This window comes from Pinus tabuliformis, chromosome 1_1 (assembly GCF_031772625.1).
Source record: "Pinus tabuliformis cultivar Carrire ecotype Pingquan chromosome 1_1, CPIR1, whole genome shotgun sequence".
NCBI classification, from domain to species: Eukaryota; Viridiplantae; Streptophyta; class Pinopsida; order Pinales; family Pinaceae; genus Pinus; species Pinus tabuliformis.
The window spans coordinates 472,941,014-472,964,230 of NC_142297.1; positions in this window are offsets into that span (position 1 = coordinate 472,941,014).

Here is a 23,217-nt window from a genome sequence, read left to right on the forward strand (position 1 = left end):
TGTTTTTTCATAACAGGGACAATATTCGATACCCAATCGGTTAGAGGAACCGGGTAGATGAATCCAGCATGGAGGAGTTTTTCAACTTCCGCCTTAATGGCAGCGGCTTTCTTTGGGTGCACTTGCCGAAGCCGTTGTCTTACTGGTTTGACATCAGGATACATTTTAATTTCATGTTCAACGATACTCGAGTCAATGCCTGGCATTTCATCATATGACCAAGCAAAGACATCTCTAAATTCGCGAAAAAGAGCGTTATATATTTCCAGTTCTGAATGGGAACAACCTTTGCCGACATAAATATTCTCTACAACATCTGTTTTAGTTGAGATATTTATGGCTATAGTCTCTTCAATATTGGAGAGGTTTCGCTTGGAATCCACCGTATTTACAGTATTTGTTAGGAATTCAAATACTGAAGGGTGATAAAGGTCACTTTGAGTATCTTCTTCATATTCCGGAAGAAGGGAACGATGGTGGTGATCATTCCATGGTGTCCCCTCAATCATCATTGATTGTAAGATTCCTTCGTCAGTCCCATGTACTTTTTACCAAGGATCTAATGGGGTTCCATATTCTCTAGACCTATCTACCCAAACGCTTGACAAGCGTTGATTTGGGCTCGCCTCCCATGCTTGAAACATTGATTGCTACAATATTTCTAAAGGGCTTGGGGGCAAAACCATCGCACGATCCATGTCGACCTTCGTGGAAGATATCATGTTGCAGGTTGCTACAAATGGTATATTTCCCATATAAATAGGAGGTGGTAGCGCGAAAGTTCCCATTAATGTGGGGTCTTTCAATAATCCTACTCCGATATCTTGAATTGAATGGTTGCTCTCATGGATCATGGGAATGCTTCCCGTAACTTGTGAACCATTAGGGAGGAAATTCTGTTGGTCGACGATCGTAATCCCTCCTTCAAACGAGAATGCGATCTTCCTAAAATAAGTCGACACGACAGCTGCCATGGCATAAATCCATGGTCTACCCAGTAGGATGTTATAGTCAAGATTTCCATCAATGACCTCAACATCAATTTCTACTGTTTTTCCTCCTATTTCAACTTTCAAGTTATTAAGGATACCGTATGGGGTATAAGTCCTTCCGTCGAAAGCTTTTAATGTCGTCGATGATCGTGACAAGGTTGGAGATCCCAAAGTTTTCCAGCAGCTCATCGACATAATACATGTCGATGCCCCCTCATCAATAATCGTTCTGTGAACAGTTTTGTTGAGGGCTTTCACTTGAATAAGGAAAGCTAGTTGAGCTGGTAGCTAAGGATCATATCCTTTGTGATCAAAGGATACAAGATTGGAGTCCTTAGGATCAACCCCACCAATTGCTGATAACAAGGCCTGCCTTTGGGTTGGACAATTTTGTAGGACCTCAAGAGTCGACATAGCGGATGGCGATTGAGCCAAATCTTCCACTATGTTATAATGCTGCACCGCTCTGGCGCGAGGATTAAATGTCAACTTGTGTACTACACCCTTTGGCGGTTTTATTGTTAATTAAGGGATGGTGGGCGTTACAACTTCTGTTGAAGTTGTTGTCGAACTACTTGGTTGATCTTTACCTTTTTCGTTCGACAGCTCAGGATTCCCATAATCTTTGTTCCTTGTCGAAATCAAAGCATCATTCTGCTGTTTCGAAACCGACAACATAAGTACTTGCGACGGGGAAGCATTTCCACTATCAACCAGATTTTGACCTGGGTTGGGAAATGGATCAATTAACACAACTGAGGTTTGGGAGCTTTTAAAGAACCTCTTTAACTCAGCTTTGAATGGGCAATTCTTTGTGTAATGATCCTCATCATCACATATTTGACATGGATAATTTTGTTTCCCTTTGCCAGGAGGGTTTGAAGAATTTTTTCGAGGAGATGATTCACCTTTTTTTTTCTTCTTCCCTTTGTTTTGCTTTTTCTTGCTTCCTGGTTGATTGGTTTCTTTGCCTTTATCTTCCGATACGGCATTTACTTCCGAAGCAAGAATTTCTTCTTTTGCATTTTGATCCGAATTCTTACGGGCTTTCTTTGAAGAAGCCTTTATCGATTTCGCGTTTGCCGTGCCAATCACACCGTCACCGGCATGAGAGTCACTATTTGATTTAGGAGGGGGAGGAATTGAAAATTCCGGTCGAGGGGCGTCAGGTATTTTGTCGTAGAGCGTGCCAGACTGAGTATAAACTAAGTCCAAATACTGTGCACGAGCGATAACTTTCTCCTCTGTTACGACCTCCCCCTTGGCCACATCTTCCGTAATAGCCGAAAGTAACGACTTTATAAACCACTCAGCTAATAGCTGATCAGGAACATATGTTTTCACCATCCTACGACGACGACGCCACTCATGTATATGATCAGATATATGGGTGGCAGTCGTCTATTTGAAGTTGGTTAATATTTCTGTTCCCGTTTCATACCTTATCGGTAATTAAAAATGGGTTAAGAAAGTCGTGGCTAGGGAACTAAAATTGTCGAAAGAGGCTCTTGGCAATTCAATATACCATTTAGCCGCTGGACCTGTCAATGTCCTCTGAAAAAGGCGAAGCCTTATTGAATCATCGTTTAGGGTGTTCACCTGGATTTCCATTGAATTTAGGAATGTCAAATGGAAGTTTATGAGGAATCGCTGGCCACCAAGGGGCATAAGCAATCGGATCGTTGGTTAACCGGTGTAAATCTGGTAACTCTAAAGTTGCCATGAATGGTAACTGTTGGTTCAGGTTAGGCGAAGCATAACCAGGGTACGATGGAATCGCTTGAGCAGTGGGTCTTTGCATACCAGCATAATGTAATTGATGTTGGTATGACTGATACGGTTGGTGGACTTGACCACTGTAAAGTGGTTGGTTTTGACCGTTTTGGATATACGGTTGTCCACTATTCGCAAAGATCTGCTACTCAGAGCCTTGGTATACTTGCTGGAATTGCGGTTGTTGGTATTGCACAAGCCACGGTTGTGAAGCCATGTTCTGTTGTGCCATGCTAACCGTTGGACCGAGGTGTGGGGTAATTGTACCCGTTTGGACCTGTGTCGCCCCACCAGTTGGCGATTGTGGTTGTGACCCATGATCAAGTGGCTGTTGCATTACAACCTGAGAAATCTGAGGTTGGCATGCAACAGGTATCGCTTGGACTTGTGACACTATTACAATAGCCAGTGTGGTTGGGATGTTCGTCCTAGGTACACACTGTTGCATAGAATATACAACCCTTGGTTGTTGTGGTAGCATAGGTACCCAACTACTTGCTGCAATTCCAGTATAACCTGAACATTGTTGTGAACTCACGCATGGGTACCCTCCCGGAGGGGGTAATGAAAGGGCATATTTCCCCCCATACGGTAGCAATCCGGAACTAAAGGGGATTGATGGCCCAGATTGACCTCCAAATGGATCAATTTGGCGAGTTTCAACATAAGAGTTACCGGGTATTACTCCGGATGAACAAACTGGAACAGACCACACTGTCGAAATAGTCCCTTGGTGGACTCCTTCTAGCGGTTGAGAGCTAGTTAGGACAGCTGGTATGCCGGCAAACATCGTCGGAGTGACGGCAGGGACTTCTGCTGTCGCTGTGTCATTTGACACAGTCCTAGATGATGACGGTTGTTCAGACATCTTAAGTCTATCCAATAGATTGCCTAGCGATTCTACAGGAACTTCCACTTGTGGTGGATTAACTTCTGATGAAGGAAATAGAGTGACCCCGACTCCAAAATGAGTTGGAGTACTTGCTTGCGGATCCTCTGCAATTTCCTCTATCGCAATCAAACCCAGTGGAAGAGGAAGACCATCAGGTCCGTAAAATATTTCTGGTGCCGAAGAAGTGGTTGTTTCGACAGCGACAGTTGTTTGAGGAACAAAACTCTCTGGACCGGTTACAGATGGAACTGGTTCAGTTATACAAGTATTTTCCCCCAGACTAGGATCAGTATTACTGTCCTTCTGTGGCTGTTGAACTTCTTCTATAGAGGCAGGGTTTCCAGAAATGTTAGGAGTAACCGGAACCTCAGATGCAGTTGGAACGCTTGTTCTAACTTTTATAGGAGATTTTGAACCGGTTAAACGAGTTCGCTTTGTCCGTACTATTTTCGATTCCGGAGACAAAGACGGTTGACTCGTAAGCCTCCACGAACGACAGGGTTTCAATTGACTTTCTTCCACGATTGCGGATTACTCGATCAACTAAAATATTAAAAGGGGAAATTTGTGTTTCCGAATTGAATGAATTTTATTAGACGCTTTTAGACACAACTTGCTTTTTCACTTTTTAAGAGTCGAGAAAAAGCTAAAGATGACTCTAGTCTCCTTCGATGTATTAACGAGCCCGAAGTGACAAATGCTCGGTTGGACTTTTTCAGTTATAGAGTTTGAAAAAGGCCAAAAGAAACTGCTCTGGAGATCTAGGCAGAGGGTGTGCCAAACCTTTCGCAAAACCACAGAATACGTTTTACGGTACGAGTGGTCGATCTTCGTGAATGCTGTGTTCACTGCATTGCGATCAGTAGGGCGGCCGACACGGTTTCCATGGGTAAAGGCTTTATTCCTATAGGGGTCTCCCAATATATACACGACGGTACGTGGGAGCACAAGTCCGTATTAGTGCCACCGACTCTCAGGAGGAATCACCCACCTTCGTCGAGATCGACAGTTACTACGTTTAACGACGCCGGAACATGTCTCTAGCTTAGAACTCTATGTGTTTGCGTTATGTTTCAAAGAGTTGTTAGGTTCATTCAATATATTTTAAGTTGATCTTTTTAAAGTTTGCCTTTCAAGGTTCACCACGAGATGTTTTGATACAAATTCCTAAATGCAGTCTAAGAGAGAAGCAAGCTTTTTAAATCTTTTCGACTTATGAAAATATTAACTACTGAGGGAAAAGAGAGATAAAATCTTTTCACACAGATCAAAGAGCATACACTAATGCACTTTTTCCCTAAATCAACATACAAACTTATATGCAAAATGCAAAATGCAGGTATTTCTTTTCTCTTTCTTAATGTTTGATGTAATACAAAAAGAAAGTTGTTGTATAATTTCGAATTCAATTTCAAGTGAAAGCAAACAAGCTTGTCCAAAATCAAAAGACACCTTAAGATTTACTTGTTTCGACACTAGAAATATATAAATTCAAACCAAATGACGAAAGCAAAAGCTCAATCAGCTATGAACAGCAAACAAACTAACTCTTAAGATCAAAACGACACTTTATCACAGGTCTAGATCTAAGAGGCCACAGCAAGACTAGTTCACTTTCGTTATGGGAAACTGCAAATGATACAAGAAATACACAAAGAACAAACACAGTTTCTTTATACAACCGAGGCGGAATAGTGGCAAGGAAAGTTGGTTTCAGATAGGTACATTGACTGGTAACAGGCAGCAAAACAAGAGTGAAAACAGGGCAATGAACAGCAGGAAACCCCAGTAGCACTAGGCAAAACTGGTCCAGCGCAGGTAGTACACAGGCAGTTTGACCTTCAGCGTAGGTAGCCCCTTCGGGAACTGTGCTGAAATGCAGACAGCCTTCACACAGCCTGCACTGAAGAACGAAACTTTCGTTTCTCTTGGTTTCTGGGTCACAGATTGCTAAAAAATTCACAGTTTTTGGCCAAATCAGAAGCTATCAGTCAAGTACACACTAAGGGATGAAAAGGAGGATGAAAAGATATCACTAAGAGCTGTTTATAGTCCTTGTGGATCAGCTCTTCAAATCATAAACTTGCTCAGAAACTGAGCTAGAGTAGCTGCCCTCTACTTTGCATTTGAAAGATTCAAATGCAGTTCGATTCGGTACTCCCTGTGTTTATGAAATGAATAGCAAAAACACAAACAACCAACAAGATACGATCCCCAGCGGAGTCGCCAATTTGTTGTTGGGAAAAGTATCCAATACGAAATGACCCTATCCCACTCTAAGGGTGATAGTACCTCAGCAACAACCAAATGAAAAGCTATTCAAGATTACTTCTTTATGAGATGTAAGAGAGAGGAGAAAGAGATCCACTAACCGTTATCTTCCGCTAATGATTGATCCAATCTTCCCTCTTTGCTGCTTGCTCCCAGCTCCTTGCTCATTCATTGGCCCAGCTACACCAAGATCCTGCAAAACGACAAGAGAGGGAAACTACAAGAAGCATACATTCATAATTGATTCAAGGATTAGAATAAATCACATATACAAGTATCAATACGCCATAGAGACACATGCATATATAAGAACCTCAAATGCTTTATTAATGGAAGAAGTAAAGTTTTGAGAGTGTTACAACCATAAGAGGCCCAATCCAGCAACACCTCCCAGCAGAAAGAAATCTCCTCTTCACCTCCTTCAAGCAAATCACCCAATAGTTCTATACTCAAACCAACAGCACTTCCTTACATTCACAAGAATCCCAGCCCCCTTAGACCTCATGAGAGAGCTCTATATATAGGAGATTTGGGGAAAGGATGAGTCAGCTTGAGCTTGGCATGGAGCTGACTAGTGTCCTCTCCCACTTTAGTTATTCTTCAGTTCTTGAGTTCACTTGGAGTTTCTTGCTTCCACTTGGAGATCTAGATCCTCTTACTCATCACAAGGCAAATTCCCTGATCCAAGTGTCATTTTGGAAGCTTCCTGGGCATTTGACACCTTGAGGAATGACTGTGCCACTTGGCCAAACTCGCCCAGCGCAGGTAGCCTTCATTAGAGTTGACATTCAGCGCAGGTACAGAGTGGAGCAGTTGACATTCAGCGCAGATGCTCAGTGGAGCAGTTGACATGATCCAGAATTAGCTTGTTTTTGAGTGTTTTCAGGTGGAGAACTGATATTTAGTGCTGTGGTTTGCTGACCTTGTTCCTCTAGGGGTAGGAACAACATGTTTAGGGACTTTGGATCCCTTAGATTATTGACATTTCATGCTTCATGCTATAAGGCACAAAAATGTCTATAACAGATGGATCCCACACTATATTCATTCCGGGGTACTAACCCATAACTGGTTGAGAATACTGAGGACCATAACCGGGTTGAGGGTAGGATTGATAATTGAAAGGTACATTTCCCGTACCTTGAACATACGTTTGACCTTGGGGTGGTTGGAAACTTTGGTTCGAGTATTGACCTTGGGGTTGATACCCTTGAGGCACATACTGATACTGGGGTTGACCTTGAGGTATAAATTGATACTGGGGTTGACCTTGGGGTACATATTGAGTCTGGGGTTGACCTTGAGGAACGTACTGTCCTGTAGGTATGTACTGTCCTTGAGGTTGCCCATCAGATGCAAATTGTGTACCTTGAGGTTGCCCCCCAGGCGTTAATTGAGGCTGCCCCCCAGGCGGTAACTGGCCACCTTGAGGTTACCAACTGAGACAAATACACCTGGGGGAACAGTCTACGATCCAATACACACGCAAGGGCAGAGTAGCAAGCTCAATCCCCTTGAAGGCTCCTTGACATAATCCAAGGTTTACCAACAAGTGACCCCAGGCTCCTCGACAATGGTTAATCCGAGGTTTACCGTTTGTAATACGTGAATATCTGGCGTCGTTCCCAATGAGGAAGGATTGATTCCCACATTGGTTCAGACACGATCTCGTGCTTCTCCTTTAAGAGGAGCTTTCCCAAAGCATAAATGCAACAATTGGATTTCTTCCCTACCACAAGAAACAACTACTTGTTTGTTTTTACTGTCTTGGAGAGTTAATTACTCTCCTACTCCAAGACACTAGCCTAAGCTAAGTTGGTGTATCAGAGCCCTAGAAATAAAAATGTTACTAGGTGAATTTTACTTTAAGCGTTAATTTTAGTGGTTTTTGTTTAAGTCCAAAGGTGCGGAGATGAAACTCGTGGTATGAAGACTCGACTCAAAATCACTAAAAATGCACCTAAGATGATCTAAACAATCTTTTTCTCTTCGATGAACTTCTAAACTAAGAAAGAGTTTGAGAATGCAAATACTTTGTAAACACAAATCTTTCTCAATTAAACAAATTAAAAGAAGAGCTTTTACTTTCCAAAGCACTCAAAACGAGACAACTAATTATTTCACAAAAATTTCCCTTTTTCGTTTCAAAGCACTCAATCACTACAAAAAACAAACTTTTTCCAAAAGAGATTTTTTATATATTTTTTGCAAAACACTCTAAACTAATGAAAATGACTAAACTTTGAGATCTACAAATTATAAAAACCTATTTGAAGTCAAAGCCTACTAAAAATCTTTTTGAAGGATGTTTTACTCAGCTAGATGCAAGCTAAGGACTAATTTATGCAGAATCACAAATTAGTCAAGAACAACCAATTTCGTTTTCTTTTTGAAAATGAAAATCCAAACTCTCAAACACAAGCTTATCGAAGTTTTCAAATGAGAAAATACAAAGCGGATTCCTCAACAAGGGGAGATTTCATACATGGTCAGACTCATAAGAAGGCTGGTAGACACTAAGGTGATCTGAAGTCCCTACAGCTTCTAAGCTCAGAGCCACTACACAACCAAAATGAAAAACAAACCCAACAAGCAAAACTCCTAGGAATTTCACCTAAAACCCTAACACTAGTGAAATTAAACCAAGGAAAGCTTTTGACAGGGTACATGCAGGTCTGGGCAAGGGCTAAAACCTATAAACAAATTCTAAACTGATAAAAAAGAGAAAAACTTAAAATTTCTCAAAATTTTCACAGGGTACGCAGGCAGCCTGTTTACACAGGTGCGTTCATGCTCTGTGCACAAAGCAAAAGCGCGTACAGGTACACACGGTGCTTAGCTCAGAGGGTGCGTACTTCTCCCAAAACTATGAAAAATAAAAACTAACTCAAAATTAACTAAATCCACTCAATCCCACAATCATCAAGTCGAAAACAGAAACAAAAATACAGTTTCTCAGGTCAAAGTAAAAACAAGGAAAACAATCAATTCCCCAGTGGAGTCGCCATTTTGTCACTCGGAATAAGTCAATCTTGCGGACAAGATAGACCTTCCTAGAATCTAAAGAAGACCTAATGACAAGCAAACCAACCAGACACTATCTTTCTCTAAATATGCTTTGATAAACAATAGCAAACAAGTGTTTTTAGGGCCTACCTTAGGTCCAACGCAAGCTTGTGGATGCCCTCGCTTCTTTGATCCAAATGAGCTCCTTTTCGCGAATCTGCAAACACAAACAAGGAAAACAAATTAAATAGCACCTGAAAATCCAATTGCATAAAACATATTTAACATGAAAGTAAAGGAGTCCATGAAACAAATAACATAAGATACTTGTTGAGAAAAATGAGTTTGATTGTATTAATTCAAAAGAAGAAGAACCTTACAACCTTTGCCTTGACGCTGTACAAGCTCCTCCCAGGTTCCAGCAAGAAGTCTCCTCTACTTTGACAAGTTTCACTCACTCCCCAATGAAACCAAAAAGGTGTGTGATCTCTCCTCTTTAGGCTTAACTAGGAAGTCTTGATTTCACCAGCATTTACCCTAAAAAATGTTCCGCTTCTAAACTCTCTAGCAACCAGCCCAATGCCTGTATTTATAGTGCAATGGAGGGAGGTTACTAGGTCCTCCTTCAAAGGGATAAAGCCCTCCTTCAAAGGGATAGCTCCTTTCATCAAGGGATTAGCTCCTTATCTTTTGGGATGCATGAACTACCTCAGAGTGAACAATCCTGTCATGCGGAAAGAGTCAATTTTGCGGACAAAACCGACCTCCCTAGAAGCTAAGGCTTTCCAGTGACAAAAAAAACAATCAAGCACTATCTTTCCCTAAATATGCATTTAAAATACAAGAAACCAGGTGTTTAAAGCATATCTTTAGTCCAACGCTGTTTGTAGCAGCCAAGCCTCTCCGATCCAGATGAGCTCCTCCTTCTCTTTGAAACCTGCATTCACTAACAAGCAAACGATTACATAGCACCCGAATAACTCATATAATAAAACATATTCATCATAAAGACCAAGGAGTATATGAAACAAATTATATATAACAACTTGTTGAGAAAAATGAACTTAATTGCATTAATTGGAAACAAAAGAAACCATTACAACCAGTGCCTTGGTGTTGTGCAGGTCCCTCCCAGGGTCCAGCAAGAGTTCTCCTTTACTTTGATCATCTCACCCACTTCCAAATGAAGCTAAGAAAGGATGGGAATCTCTCCTCTCAAGCTCTATAAGGGAGTCCTAATTTCAGCAGCATCTACCCTTAGGAATGTTCAGCTTTCAACCTCTTCTCCCTCTGGCCCAATGCCTGTATTTATAATGCTTTGGAGGAAGTTAAACAGGTCCACCATCAATGGGATAAGCCCCTCTTTCAATGGGATAGCTCCCCTCTTGATGGGATAAGTTCCTCTTTCTTTGGGATGCATGAACCATCTAGAGGCGCTCAATACACGTCAAACCATCTTCTAGAATGCTCTAGAATTGACCACAAGTAACTTTTTTGAAGTAAAACTTGCGCCTTTTGACCTTTACAAGAGTACGCACCCACCCCTTTATAGACAGAGCGTACAAGTATGCAGGTATTGTGAACTTGAGGTGCGTACACGCAGGTAAGGTTAAGAGAAACTGCGTAACCAGAGTTATTTGACTTTTAAAGGACTTTCTCTCTTTCTTGGGGTTTGACATGAGGAGCAGAGGTATAAGACTTGCCAAGGAGGACAATATGACAGTTGATGGAGCCATACTGACTGCAAATAGTCATGGTGACAAATTTTAGTGTAACAGATTTCCCCCTAAAGTGCGAAGCCTGTAGTAGATTAGGGTTTCATATCATCTAGGAATGGTGAAGTACTTTATCATTTCAAGGATTATCTTGTGGAGAGCCCAGTCGGAACCTGCAAATATTCAACACAAAATACATATATAAGATCATATCATCGCTGAGGTAGGCATTCCCATACTCAGATTGAAAACTTTAACTAACAAACTAACGACTGCTCTGATATAGGAATGATTTCGCAGTACATCATAATCATAGACTCATGTAGACACAGTATGGACACAACCATCTGTTTATGATTAGTCTACTATATAATGAATACAAAACTCCTTGCAGCCTGGATGGTGGAAACTAGATCCAGGGTCTTCATTTCTACTTCCCGAAATAGTACGATTCTATCCATGCGAATAAATGAGTTGATGTCGAACATGGTAGAAACCACTTGATTACCAGTCGATGATGTAAACTGTTAACAAGTGTGAGAGAGACCACCAGTGATGTCAATGGTTCTCAAAGTACCCAGTACAATCCATGAGATGTGAATGAATGTGTTGATGTCGAACATATCATGGAATCCTTCGATTGAAAGTCAATGATGTAAACTGTCGTCAAAGGCGAGAAAGCTGCCATTGATGCATGCAGATTTCAAGGTACTGACGATTTCTAGGTCATCTTTCTAGATAATGTGCTAATGTCGATACAAAGCGACCCGTTGCAGGCAAGCCCACAACACGAAATCATAAATCAAGTTGAAGAAATGTAGCTGTAAGGACTGACTCAGGGATGGTCAAGATGGATGACAGGTATTTTGCAAATGAATGGTTTATTTGCAGTGACCTCTTGAACACATAACGACACAACAGATGGCTTGGTGACAATTGACCCAAAGTTAATACCCAGAAACCGGCTGAAGATTTTCAATGTGGTTTGATCAACTATTAGGCAAAGGATTTCCCAACCCAGGTGAATGAAAAGTGTCGTGTTCAAGAGTGGTGATAAAGTTTTTCTGTGATAGAGGATAACAAATAGGCTCATTTTTCTCTCTTTTCCCCCACCATTTCTAGCAAGTACCTCTTTATTTTTTACAAGCTTGAGGAGGATAACATATGCTTGATTATAAGCTCATCCTTCAGATGAGTCCAACTTAGTTTAGATTCGAACCCTAAGAAGGAGTGGTCCGTTCCTGTTTGTAATCGAACAGGTCCTTTACTGTGAAATTTTAACGAGTCCAGTATAGGAGAAACTCAGCGTTTTTCAATTTTAGAGAGTCTGAAAAACTTAAGAAGACTCCAGGGTTGACCTTTTTCATAAATTTGTGTCTCCCAAGCCCGAAAAAGTATAAAATAATACTTGAGAGAACCGCTTGGTCTTTACGACCAAGGAGTACTTTCATGATTAGTGTCTCTGACCTGAAAAGTAAAAAGCGATCAAGGACACGTCGTTTTATTTCCAATATCGAATTTGAAACGACAAAAATCCGGCAATCTTTTCATGTTTTTATGGTCAGAAAAGGGCTGTAAGAGGACCGTCTTTTAATTCCGTTTTAACGAGTGTAAAAGAAACGATCGTCAACCTTTTCATGTTTTAGGAGTCAGAAAAGGGCTTAAAGATGACTCTGATATTTCACTTTTTCGTAAGTTTTAACGAGTTCGAAAAAATGATAAAAATGTACTCATATTTCCAACTTTCAATTTAATTTACTAGCAGGAAAAGACGAAAAGAACTCGGCATTTTCATTTGTTTTACGAGAATGAATAATAGCAAAATAATCTCGGGATTTTCATGAGTTTAACGAGTCTTGAAAATAACTGAAATTGACTCAAGATAGGTTTCATTTTTACAAAAGCTTGAAACAGAGAAAAACTATGCTTGAAAGTAGTTTCATTTTTACACAAGCTTGAAACAGAGAGAAAACTGTGCTTGATGCCCCCTAAGCGTAATTGCTAGAGCGCATGCCCCCCAGCTTCATTTCATTCAACTAAGTACAAGCTGGATGGAATGAAGGTTCATGTACGAGATCATTTGAAAGACTCGACCTAAAACTGTAAGAAAATTATGAAAAACACTGAAATAACTAACCTAAATATACAACTTAACATTTACGAGATCTAGTCAAACTCTCGATTCAAGTAGAGGAGGATTTGTTTCATTTTTTAACGAGCTTGACACAGGAAAAGAACTATGCTCGGATTTAGTTTCATGTTTACACAAGCTTGAAACGAAAAACTATGCTTGTTATAAGTTCACATACCCCCAGCATAATGACGAAAAACGAGGTACATGCCCCCCAAGCTTCATTGCATTTAATGAGGTGGATGGAATGAAGCTTTACTTTCAAGATCTTGGAAAGACTTGTGGGAGATGTTTCATTTTTTAGTGAGGTTGACACAGGAAAAGAACTATCCTCAAAACCCTTGTTTCATTTTTTAAACGAGCTTGACACAAGTTAAGGAACTATGCTCATGACTACTCTCTGCAATCTACCTACTTAACCTACCCTTGTTTTATTTTTTAACGAGCTTGACACAAGACAAGGAACTATGCTCAAGACTCTTTGTTTCATTTTTTAAACGAGCTTGACACAAGACAAGGAACTATGCTCAAAAAGTTCGCATGGCCCCAGCATAATCACGCAAAACGAGGTACATGCCCCCCAGGCTTCATTGCATTCAACCAGATGGATGGAATGAAGGTTTACTTTCAATCTTGAAAAGGGAGTTGTTTCATTTTTAAGGAGGTTGACACAAGAAAAGAACTATCCTCATACCTGATTCATTTTTTAACGAGGTTGACTCAGTAACAGGAACTATCCTCATACCTGATTCATTTTTTAACGAGGTTGACTCAGTAACAGGAACTATCCTCAAACCTGATTCATTTTTTAACGAGGTTGACTCAGTAACAGGAACTATCCTCAAAACCCTACTTTCTACAATCTACCTACATATCCTAAAATCTACCTGATTCATTTTTTTAATGTGGTTGACTCAGTAAAAGAACTATCCTCATGCTAGCCTGTTTCATTTTTGGTTGGTCTGCGAAACCAGAGATTCTGGGTTCGATCCCCAGTATGGTCGCCATTTTGTCATGCGGAAAGAGTCAATTTTGTGGACAAAACTGACCTCCCTAGAAGCTAAGGCTTTCTAGTGACAAACAAAACAATCAAGCACTATCTTTCCCTAAATATGCATTTAAAATACAAGCAACCAGGTGTTTAAAGCATATCTTTAGTCCAACACTGTTTGTAGCAGCCAAGCCTCTCCGATCCAGATGAGCTCCTCCTTCTCTTTGAAACCTGCATTCACTAACAAGCAAACGATTACGTAGCACCCGAATAACTCATATAATAAAACATATTCATCATAAAGACCAAGGAGTATATGAAACAAATTATATATAACAACTTGTTGAGAAAAATGAACTTAATTGCAATAATTGGAAACAAAAGAAACAATTACAACCAGTGCCTTGGTGTTGTGCAGGTCCCTCCCAGGGTCCAACAAGAGTTCTCCTTTACTTTGATCAGCTCACCCACTTCCAAATGAAGCTAAGAAAGGATGGGAATATCTCCTCTCAAGCTCTATAAGGGAGTCCTAATTTCAGCAGCATCTACCCTTAGGAATGTTCAGCTTTCAACCTCTTCTCCCTCTGGCCCAATGCCTGTATTTATAATGCTTTGGAGGAAGTTAAACAGGTCTACCATCAATGGGATAAGCCCCTCTTTCAATGGGATAGATCCCCTCTTGATGGGATAAGTTCCAGTCTTTCAGAGCCCCTGGGGTTTTGCCAGGGCGCCCTAGGTTCAGCGCAGGTTCCCCTTTCGAAACCTGCGCTGAATGTCAAGCTGCCTTAAGGCAGCCTGACCCTCAGCGCAGGTGGGAGACTCTCTGCCTACGCTGGGCTCAGAAAAATGGGTTTTCAGGTCATTTTTTGATGAATTTTCGCCAGTTTTTCATCAAAATCAGGAACTTACTCCTTCTCTTGTTTGCTTTGCAGGGAACCTTGAACAAAATGTCCCTTACATGGCGAGAACGAGAACATGAAGAGGAGGACATGATTGCCCTCCATGATCCGGTCACGGTGAACGCGCTGCGGAACTGTGGCCTGCTGAAGTTCTTCCGTATCTCTAGCATGAGAGCACAGATTTCTTTGCTGCAGTACATGCTTGATGCTTGGGATCCTGTTAACCAAGTGTTCCAGATTAGGGGAAAGGCCATCCCCTTGACCATAGAGGACATGTACTTCTTGACTGGACTGTCAAGACGAGGTGCCCCCATTTCCTTGTCAGGTACGACCCGGGGGACTGATTCCACTAGAGATTATGTCCGCCAGTATTGCAGGGAAGGTTCTCAGCCGAGCAGAGACGGCAAGATTGTTATCCGTGAGATTACTGATCGGGCTCTCAGGTCCATTCTGTTCACTATTGGTAGGATGGCCGGCAGTGCAGCTCTACATGTTGCCAACAGGTCTTATATGCAGCACGCCTTGGAGTGTCTCCAACCGAAAGTATTCAACTGGTGTGATGCAGTACTTGTTCAGATGAAAAGTCAATTGACCAAGGTAAAGGACGGGAAGCTGAAGAACTTTGGATTTGGTTCTATTCTGACTGCCTTCGCCTTGGAGAAAATCCCACTGATGCAGCCTCAGTACATCATACTCGACTTGCCTTCTCCGACCGAGCCCCGCATGCAGAGGTGGGTCGACCACATGTCTAGGCATGCTGGTCAACCTCAGATTACTTTTACTGAGGCCTTCTTCAGGTGGTTCGAGCGCCAGGAGATGGCGTTTTCCGAGTATCCATATGTGGGTATGGATTTCCGAGGTGATCCGGATTTGGTGCTACCGGATGGCGAACAGTGGGGCGCCATTGGTAAACTCCTTGACCATATTACTGTTTACTGTTCTTATTCATAATGTTGCTGTGCTTTATTCTATCAAGACTTTTAATTGTACTCTTGGGTGCATGCAGATATTGGTCCTGTTCGTCCAGCAGTTCGTCCGCGATCGCCAGTTGCTGCCCCGGCAGTGGAGCCTGCTAGGAGAGCTGTTATTCGCGATCTTGACGATACTGAGACCCTTACAGCTGTACAGGAGCAGGTTGAGAGCCTTACTCGCGGTCTTCCGGATGTACAGATTGACGAGTTACCTTTACAGCTGCAGCGGCATACTATCGGCGTGCCTAGACGATGGACTCGTCTCTTGCGCATGATTTCACAGGCCGTGACGTACTATCATGAGCACCACTAGGCTAGGGTGCCCCCTAGCATCTTTTTGAGTTTTTAGGTCATATGACCAATTTTGTCTTGGTTACAGAACATTATGTATGAACCATATAAACAGCTTATATGTATTTTGGTTTTCGAGTTTTATTCTGGTTGATTTATGTGATCCATATGTACAATCTTTGATGATGTGTCGTTTTTATAAATGTTGCAAATGTCTATCTAACACATAGTTCGCTAATGAGTCAGTTAATGTGTTTAAGTTTCTTGAAATATGTTGATATTGAATTGAATCAAATCGTCTTTCCAAGATCTTAACCCTTAGGAACATGCGATAAATAGCTGGATTGCGAACATAATATATACCATTGAGTTGTAGTATTACGAGTTGTGAGTCTAGCCTGACAATTAGTCGGTGTATGCCACGTGTGATGGCATCAGAGAGTAGTTCTATCAACGCGCTATACTCAGCGATGTTATTCGTCGATTGCCCAATACATACACCTCTAAAACTTACTAACTCGCCGCTTGGATCAAAAATGGCCCAGGCTCCGGAGGATAGGTTCCGCGAACTACGACTCGCTCCGTCGGCATATCCAACACATGTCTCCAGAAGGTTCGACATCTGCAATAAATGAAAAGGTGGATCACTTGACTAGGACAAATACTTTTAGCGAAAAAAAAATACAACAAAAGCATGCAGGTTACTATTAAGCATAGTAACGCTTGAGGTACAACCCGTTGCGGGGCTGCGCCAGTGGAATTCCATCGTAATCCATTAACTCGTAGGCTCCTTTTGCTAACACCCTCTTAACAATATAGGGGCCCATCCATAAGGACTTGAATTTTCCTGCTCCCAATTTATTGGATTCTTGGTCATAAAGCAAGACCAAATCACCTTCTGAGAAGACACGGGGTTTGACATTTTTGTCAAACTGAGCCTTGACTCGTTTCTTATGGGCCTCGTTAGCCAAAGCGGCATCACGACGGGTTTCATCCAATTGGATTAATTCCAAGAAATGAGCCTCTTCTTCCGAAGTTCCGGGGAGGAGATCAATTGCGAGTTTAAGCGATGAAATTTCGCACTGGATTGGTAAGACTGCTTCCAGGCCATACACCAGTTGAAAAGGTGTGAACCCGGTTGCGTTCTTTACCGACGTTCGGTAAGCCCACAAAGCTGAGTACAAGATTAGGTGCCATCTTCTTTTATGAACCCCGATCATCCTTTGCAACATACGCTTCAGGACTTTTTTGATTGCCTCAACTTGTCCGTTGGCTTGCGGATAATATGGGGTAGAGCTGTCGTGAGATAGCCCTAGCTTGGCAGCTAATTCGACCATCATGTGATTGCGAAAATGCGACCCATGATCTGTAACTATAGCCTGTGGTACGCCGAACCTGGCGACTACATGATTGAAAAAGAAAAGGGCAGCTGTTTCACCAGTGTTATCCAATGTAGGCATCGCCTCGGCCCATTTGGTAAAATAGTCAACAGCGACTATAATATACCCATGCCCCCCGGTCGAGGTGGGGTTACATTGCATGAAATCGATGCCCCACTTGGCGAAGGGCCCAACAACAACTATTGGCTATAAAGGTGCGGGTGGTCGTCTGGTTTTGCTATCAAAAATTTGACAAGCATGGCAACTTCTGACTGCGGTTATGCAATCTTTGAACATGGTTGGCCAGAAGTATCCTGCTCGTAAGATTTTTTGTGCTGTTGCATATCCAGATTGATGCCCCCCACACGCGCCTGAATGACACTCATTCAGGGCTTTTTCGGCCTCCTCATGGGTAAGGCACCTCCTCAGAACTGTATCGACACCACGACGGTAAAGTGTATCACCGACGATCATGTAGTCTTTTGATTGGTATCGTATACGTTTTTGTTCGGAGCGAGAGGTGTTAGGCCTGAACTTTTGGGTTTGGAGATAAACTATGATATCTCCATACCACTCATCGCTTACAGATATCAGAAACAAACTTTCGTCCACGATCGACTCTTCCGATGTTTCATCGTTGGACAACGATGGGAGGTCGCACAATAATTCTGCGAAAACTAGAGCTTTCTTTGATTTGGATTTTACAAATTCCAGATCAAACTCTTGAAGGATCGCTATCCATTTTGAATATTTGCCCCCCAGCAACTGTCGCGACAGTATATAAGTCATGGGGTTGCAATCTGACAAGATGGTAGTTTTCCGAAAGAGGACATAATGTCGAAACCTTTGAATCGCTTGAACAGCTGCAAGCGCTAGTTTTTCAACATAAGAATATTTACTTTCTGTATCATTTAAGTTTTTACTTAAATAATAGATAGGATGTTCAATTCCATCGACTTCTTGAACTAAAACCATCGCAATGGTCGTATCCACTGCAGCCAGATACAGGTTTAAAATCTCTTTGATAGTCTGGGGCATACATTAATGATGCTTTTACTAGACAATCTTTCAGAGCATCAAAGGAAGCTTGCGCGACCTGGTCCCAGACAAAAGGTACATCCTTTTTCAAAAGACGAGTATAACCCTTAGCAAGTTCTGCGTAATTTGGAATGAACCTCCTCAGAAAGTTCGCTTTCCCTTGGAGTTTCTGAATCTGAAGCAAATTTGAAGGTGGAGGCAAATTAATGATTGCCTGAACCTTACAGGGGTCGAGACGAATCCCATCCTTAGAGACTACAAAGCCAAGTAAACGACCAGAACCGACACAAAACACACATTTGTGCGGATTGAGTCTTATCTTGTAGTGTCGGCAACGTAGAAATATCGCTCTTAAATGCTGCGGATGATCAGTCCGCTTTCGCGAATGAGCCGTAAGATCGTCGGGATAAGGTTGAACAATGTTCTTGATGTCATGGAAGGCATAATTCATCGCCCTCTGAAACGTCGCCCCTGCGTTCTTTAAACCAAAGGGTAATTTTCGATAAGCGAATGTGCCCCATGGACAAATAAATGCAGTCTTTGACTGGTCCTGTGGGCGGATATTTATTTGATTATACCCGGAAAATCCATCCATAAATGAAAAGATTTCACATCCGACGCATTCATCAATTATCTGGTCGATGAAGGGTGTAGGGTAGTTGTCCTTCGGACAAGCTTGGTTTACATCCCTATAATCAACACACACTCTAATCGTCCCTTGTTTTTTCATAACAGGGACAATATTCGATACCCAATCGGTTAGAGGAACCGGGTAGATGAATCCAGCATGGAGGAGTTTTTCAACTTCCGCCTTAGTGGCAGCGGCTTTCTTCGGGTGCACTTGCCGAAGCCGTTGTCTTACTGGTTTGACATCAGGATACATTTTAATTTCATGTTCAACGATACTCGAGTCAATGCTTGGCATTTCATCATATGACCAAGCAAAGACATCTCTAAATTCGTGAAAAAGAGCGTTATATATTTCCAGTTCTGAAGGGGAACAACCTTTGCCGACATAAATATTCTCTACAACATCTGTTTTAGTCGAGATATTTATGGCTATAGTCTCTTCAATATTGGAGAGGTTTCGCTCGGAATCCACCGTATTTACAGTATTTGTTAGGAATTCAAATACTGAAGGGTGATAAAGGTCACTTTGAGTATCTTCTTCATATTCCGGAAGAAGGGAACGATGTTGGTGATCATTCCATGGTGTCCCCTCAATCATCATTGATGTTAAGATTCCTTCGTCAGTCCCATGTACTTTTTACCAAGGATCTAATGGGGTTCCATATTCTCTAGACCTATCTACCCAAACGCTTGACGAGCGTTGATTTGGGCTCGCCTCCCATGCTTGAAACATTGATTGCTACAATATTTCTAAAGGGCTTGGGGGCAAAGCCATCGCACGATCCATGTCGACCTTCGTGGAAGATATCATGTTACAGGTTGCTACAAATGGTATATTTCCCATATAAATAGGAGGTGGTAGCGCGAAAGTTCCCATTAATGTGGGGTCTTTCAATAATCCTACTCCGATATCTTGAATTGAATGGTTGCTCTCATGGATCATGGGAATGCTTCCCGTAACTTGTGAACCATTAGGGAGGAAATTCTGTTGGTCGACGATCGTAATCCCTCCTTCAAACGAGAATGCGATCTTCCTAAAATAATTCGACACGACAGCTGCCATGGCATAAATCCATGGTCTACCCAGTAGGATGTTATAGTCAAGATTTCCATCAATGACCTCAACATCAATTTCTACTGTTTTTCCTCCTATTTCAACTTTCAAGTTATTAAGGATACCGTATGGGTATAAGTCCTTCCGTCGAAAGATTTTAATGTCGTCGATGATCGTGACAAGGTTGGAGATCCCAAAGTTTTCCAGCAGCTCATCGACATAATACATGTCGATGCCCCCTCATCAATAATCGTTCTGTGAACAGTTTTGTTGAGGGCTTTCACTTGAATAAGGAAAGCTAGTTGAGCTGGTAACTGAGGATAATATCCTTTGTGATCAAAGGATACAAGATTGGAGTCCTTAGGATCAACCCCACCAATTGCTGATAACAAGGCCTGCCTTTGGGTTGGACAATTTTGTAGGACCTCAAGAGTCGACATAGCGGATGGCGATTGAGCCAAATCTTCCACTATGTTATAATGCTGCACCGCTCTGGCGCGAGGATTAAATGTCGACTTGTGTACTACACCCTTTGGCGGTTTTATTGTTAATTCAGGGATGGTGGGCGTTACAACTTCTGTCGAAGTTGTTGTCGAACTACTTGGTTGATCTTTACCTTTTTCGTTCGACAGCTGAGGATTCCCATAATCTTTGTTCCTTGTCGAAATCAAAGCATCATTCTGTTGTTTTGAAACCGACAACATAAGTACTTGCGACGGGGAAGCATTTCCACTATCAACCAGATTTTGACCTGGGTTGGGAAATGGATCAGTTAACACAGCTGAGGTTTGGGAGCTTTTAAAGAACCTCTTTAACTCAGCTTTGAATGGGCAATTCTTTGTGTAATGATCCTCATCATCACATATTTGACATGGATAATTTTGTTTCCCTTTGCCAGGAGGGTTTGAAGAATTTTTTCGAGGAGATGATTCACCTTTTTTTTTCTTCTTCCCTTTGTTTTGCTTTTTCTTGCTTCCTAGTTGATTGGTTTCTTTGCCTTTATCTTCCGATACGACATTTACTTCCGAAGCAAGAATTTCTTCTTTTGCATTTTGATCCGAATTCTTACGGGCTTTCTTTGAAGAAGCCTTTATCGATTTCGCGTTTGCCGTGCCAATCACACCGTCACCGGCATGAGAGTCACTATTTGATTTAGGAGGGGGAGGAATTGAAAATTCCGGTCTAGGGGCGTCAGGTATTTTGTCGTAGAGCGTGCCAGACTGAGTATAAACTAAGTCCAAATACTGTGCACGAGCGATAACTTGCTCCTCTGTTACGACCCCCCCCTTGGCCACATCTTCCGTAATAGCCGGAAGTAACGACTTTATAAACCACTCAGCTAATAGCTGATCAGGAACATATGTTTTCACCATCCTACAACGACGACGCCACTCATGTATATGATCAGATATATGGGTGGCAGTCGTCTGTTTGAAGTTGGTTAATATTTCCGTTCCCGTTTCATACCTTATCGGTAATTGAAAATGGGTTAAGAAAGTCGTGGCTAGGGAACTAAAATTGTCGAAAGAGGCTCTTGGCAATTCAATATACCATTTAGCCGCTGGACCTGTCAATGTCCTCTGAAAAAGGTGAAGCCTTATTGAATCATCGTTTAGGGTGTTCACCTGGATTTCCATTGAATTTAGGAATGTCAGATGGAAGTTTATGAGGAATCGCTGGCCACCAAGGGGCATAAGCAATCGGATCGTTGGTTAACCGGTGTAAATCCGGTAACTCTAAAGTTGCCACGAATGGTAACTGTTGGTTCAGGTTAGGCGAAGCATAACCAGGGTACGATGGAATCGCTTGAGCAGTGGGTCTTTGCATACCAGCATAATGTAATTGATGTTGGTATGACTGATACGGTTGGTGGACTTGACCACTGTAAAGTGGTTGGTTTTGACCGTTTTGGATATACGGTTGTCCACTATTCGCAAAGATCTGCTGCTCAGAGCCTTGGTATACTTGCTGGAATTGCGGTTGTTGGTATTGCACAAGCCACGGTTGTGAAGCCATGTTCTGTTGTGCCATGCTAACCGTTGGACCGAGGTGTGGGGTAATTGTACCCGTTTGGACCTGTGTCGCCCCACCAGTTGGCGATTGTGGTTGTGACCCATGATCAAGTGGCTGTTGCATTACAACCTGAGAAATCTGAGGTTGGCATGCAACAGGTATCGCTTGGACTTGTGACACTGTTACAATATCCGGTGTGGTTGGGATGTTCGTCCTAGGTACACACTGTTGCATAGAATATACAACCCTTGGTTGTTGTGGTAGCATAGGTACCCAACTACTTGCTGCAATTCCAGTATAACCTGAACATTGTTGTGAACTCACGTATGGGTACCCTCCCAGAGGGGGTAATGAAAGGGCATATTGCCCCCCATACGGTAGCAATCCGGAACTAAAGGGGATTGATGGCCTAGATTGACCTCCAAATGGATCAATTTGGCGAGTTTCAACATAAGAGTTACCGGGTATTACTCCGGATGAACAAACTGGAACAGACCACACTGTCGAAATAGTCCCTTGGTGGACTCCTTCTAGCGGTTGAGAGCTAGTTGGGACAGCTGGTATGCCGGCAAACATCGTCGGAGTGACGGCAGGGACTTCTGCTGTCGCTGTGTCATTTGACACAGTCCTAGATGATGACGGTTGTTCAGACATCTTAAGTCTATCCAATAGATTTCCTAGCGATTCTACAGGAACTTCCACTTGTGGTGGATTAACTTCTGATGAAGGAAATAGAGTGACCCCGACTCCAAAATGAGTTGGAGTACTTGCTTGCGGATCCTCTGCAATTTCCTCTATCGCAATCAAACCTAGTGGAAGAGGAAGACCGTCAGGTCCGTAAAATATTTCTGGTGCCGAAGAAGTGGTTGTTTCGACAACGACAGTTGTTTGAGGAACAAAACTCTCTGGACCGGTTACAGATGGAACTGGTTCAGTTATACAAGTATTTGCCCCCAGACTAGGATCAGTATTACTGTCCTTCTGTGGCTGTTGAACTTCTTCTATAGAGGCAGGGTTTCCAGAAATGTTAGGAGTAACCGGAACCTCAGATGCAGTTGGAACGCTTGTTCTAACTTTTATAGGAGATTTTGAACCGGTTAAACGAGTTCGCTTTGTCCGTACTGTTTTCGATTCTGGAGACAAAGACGGTTGACTCGTAAGCCTCCGCGAA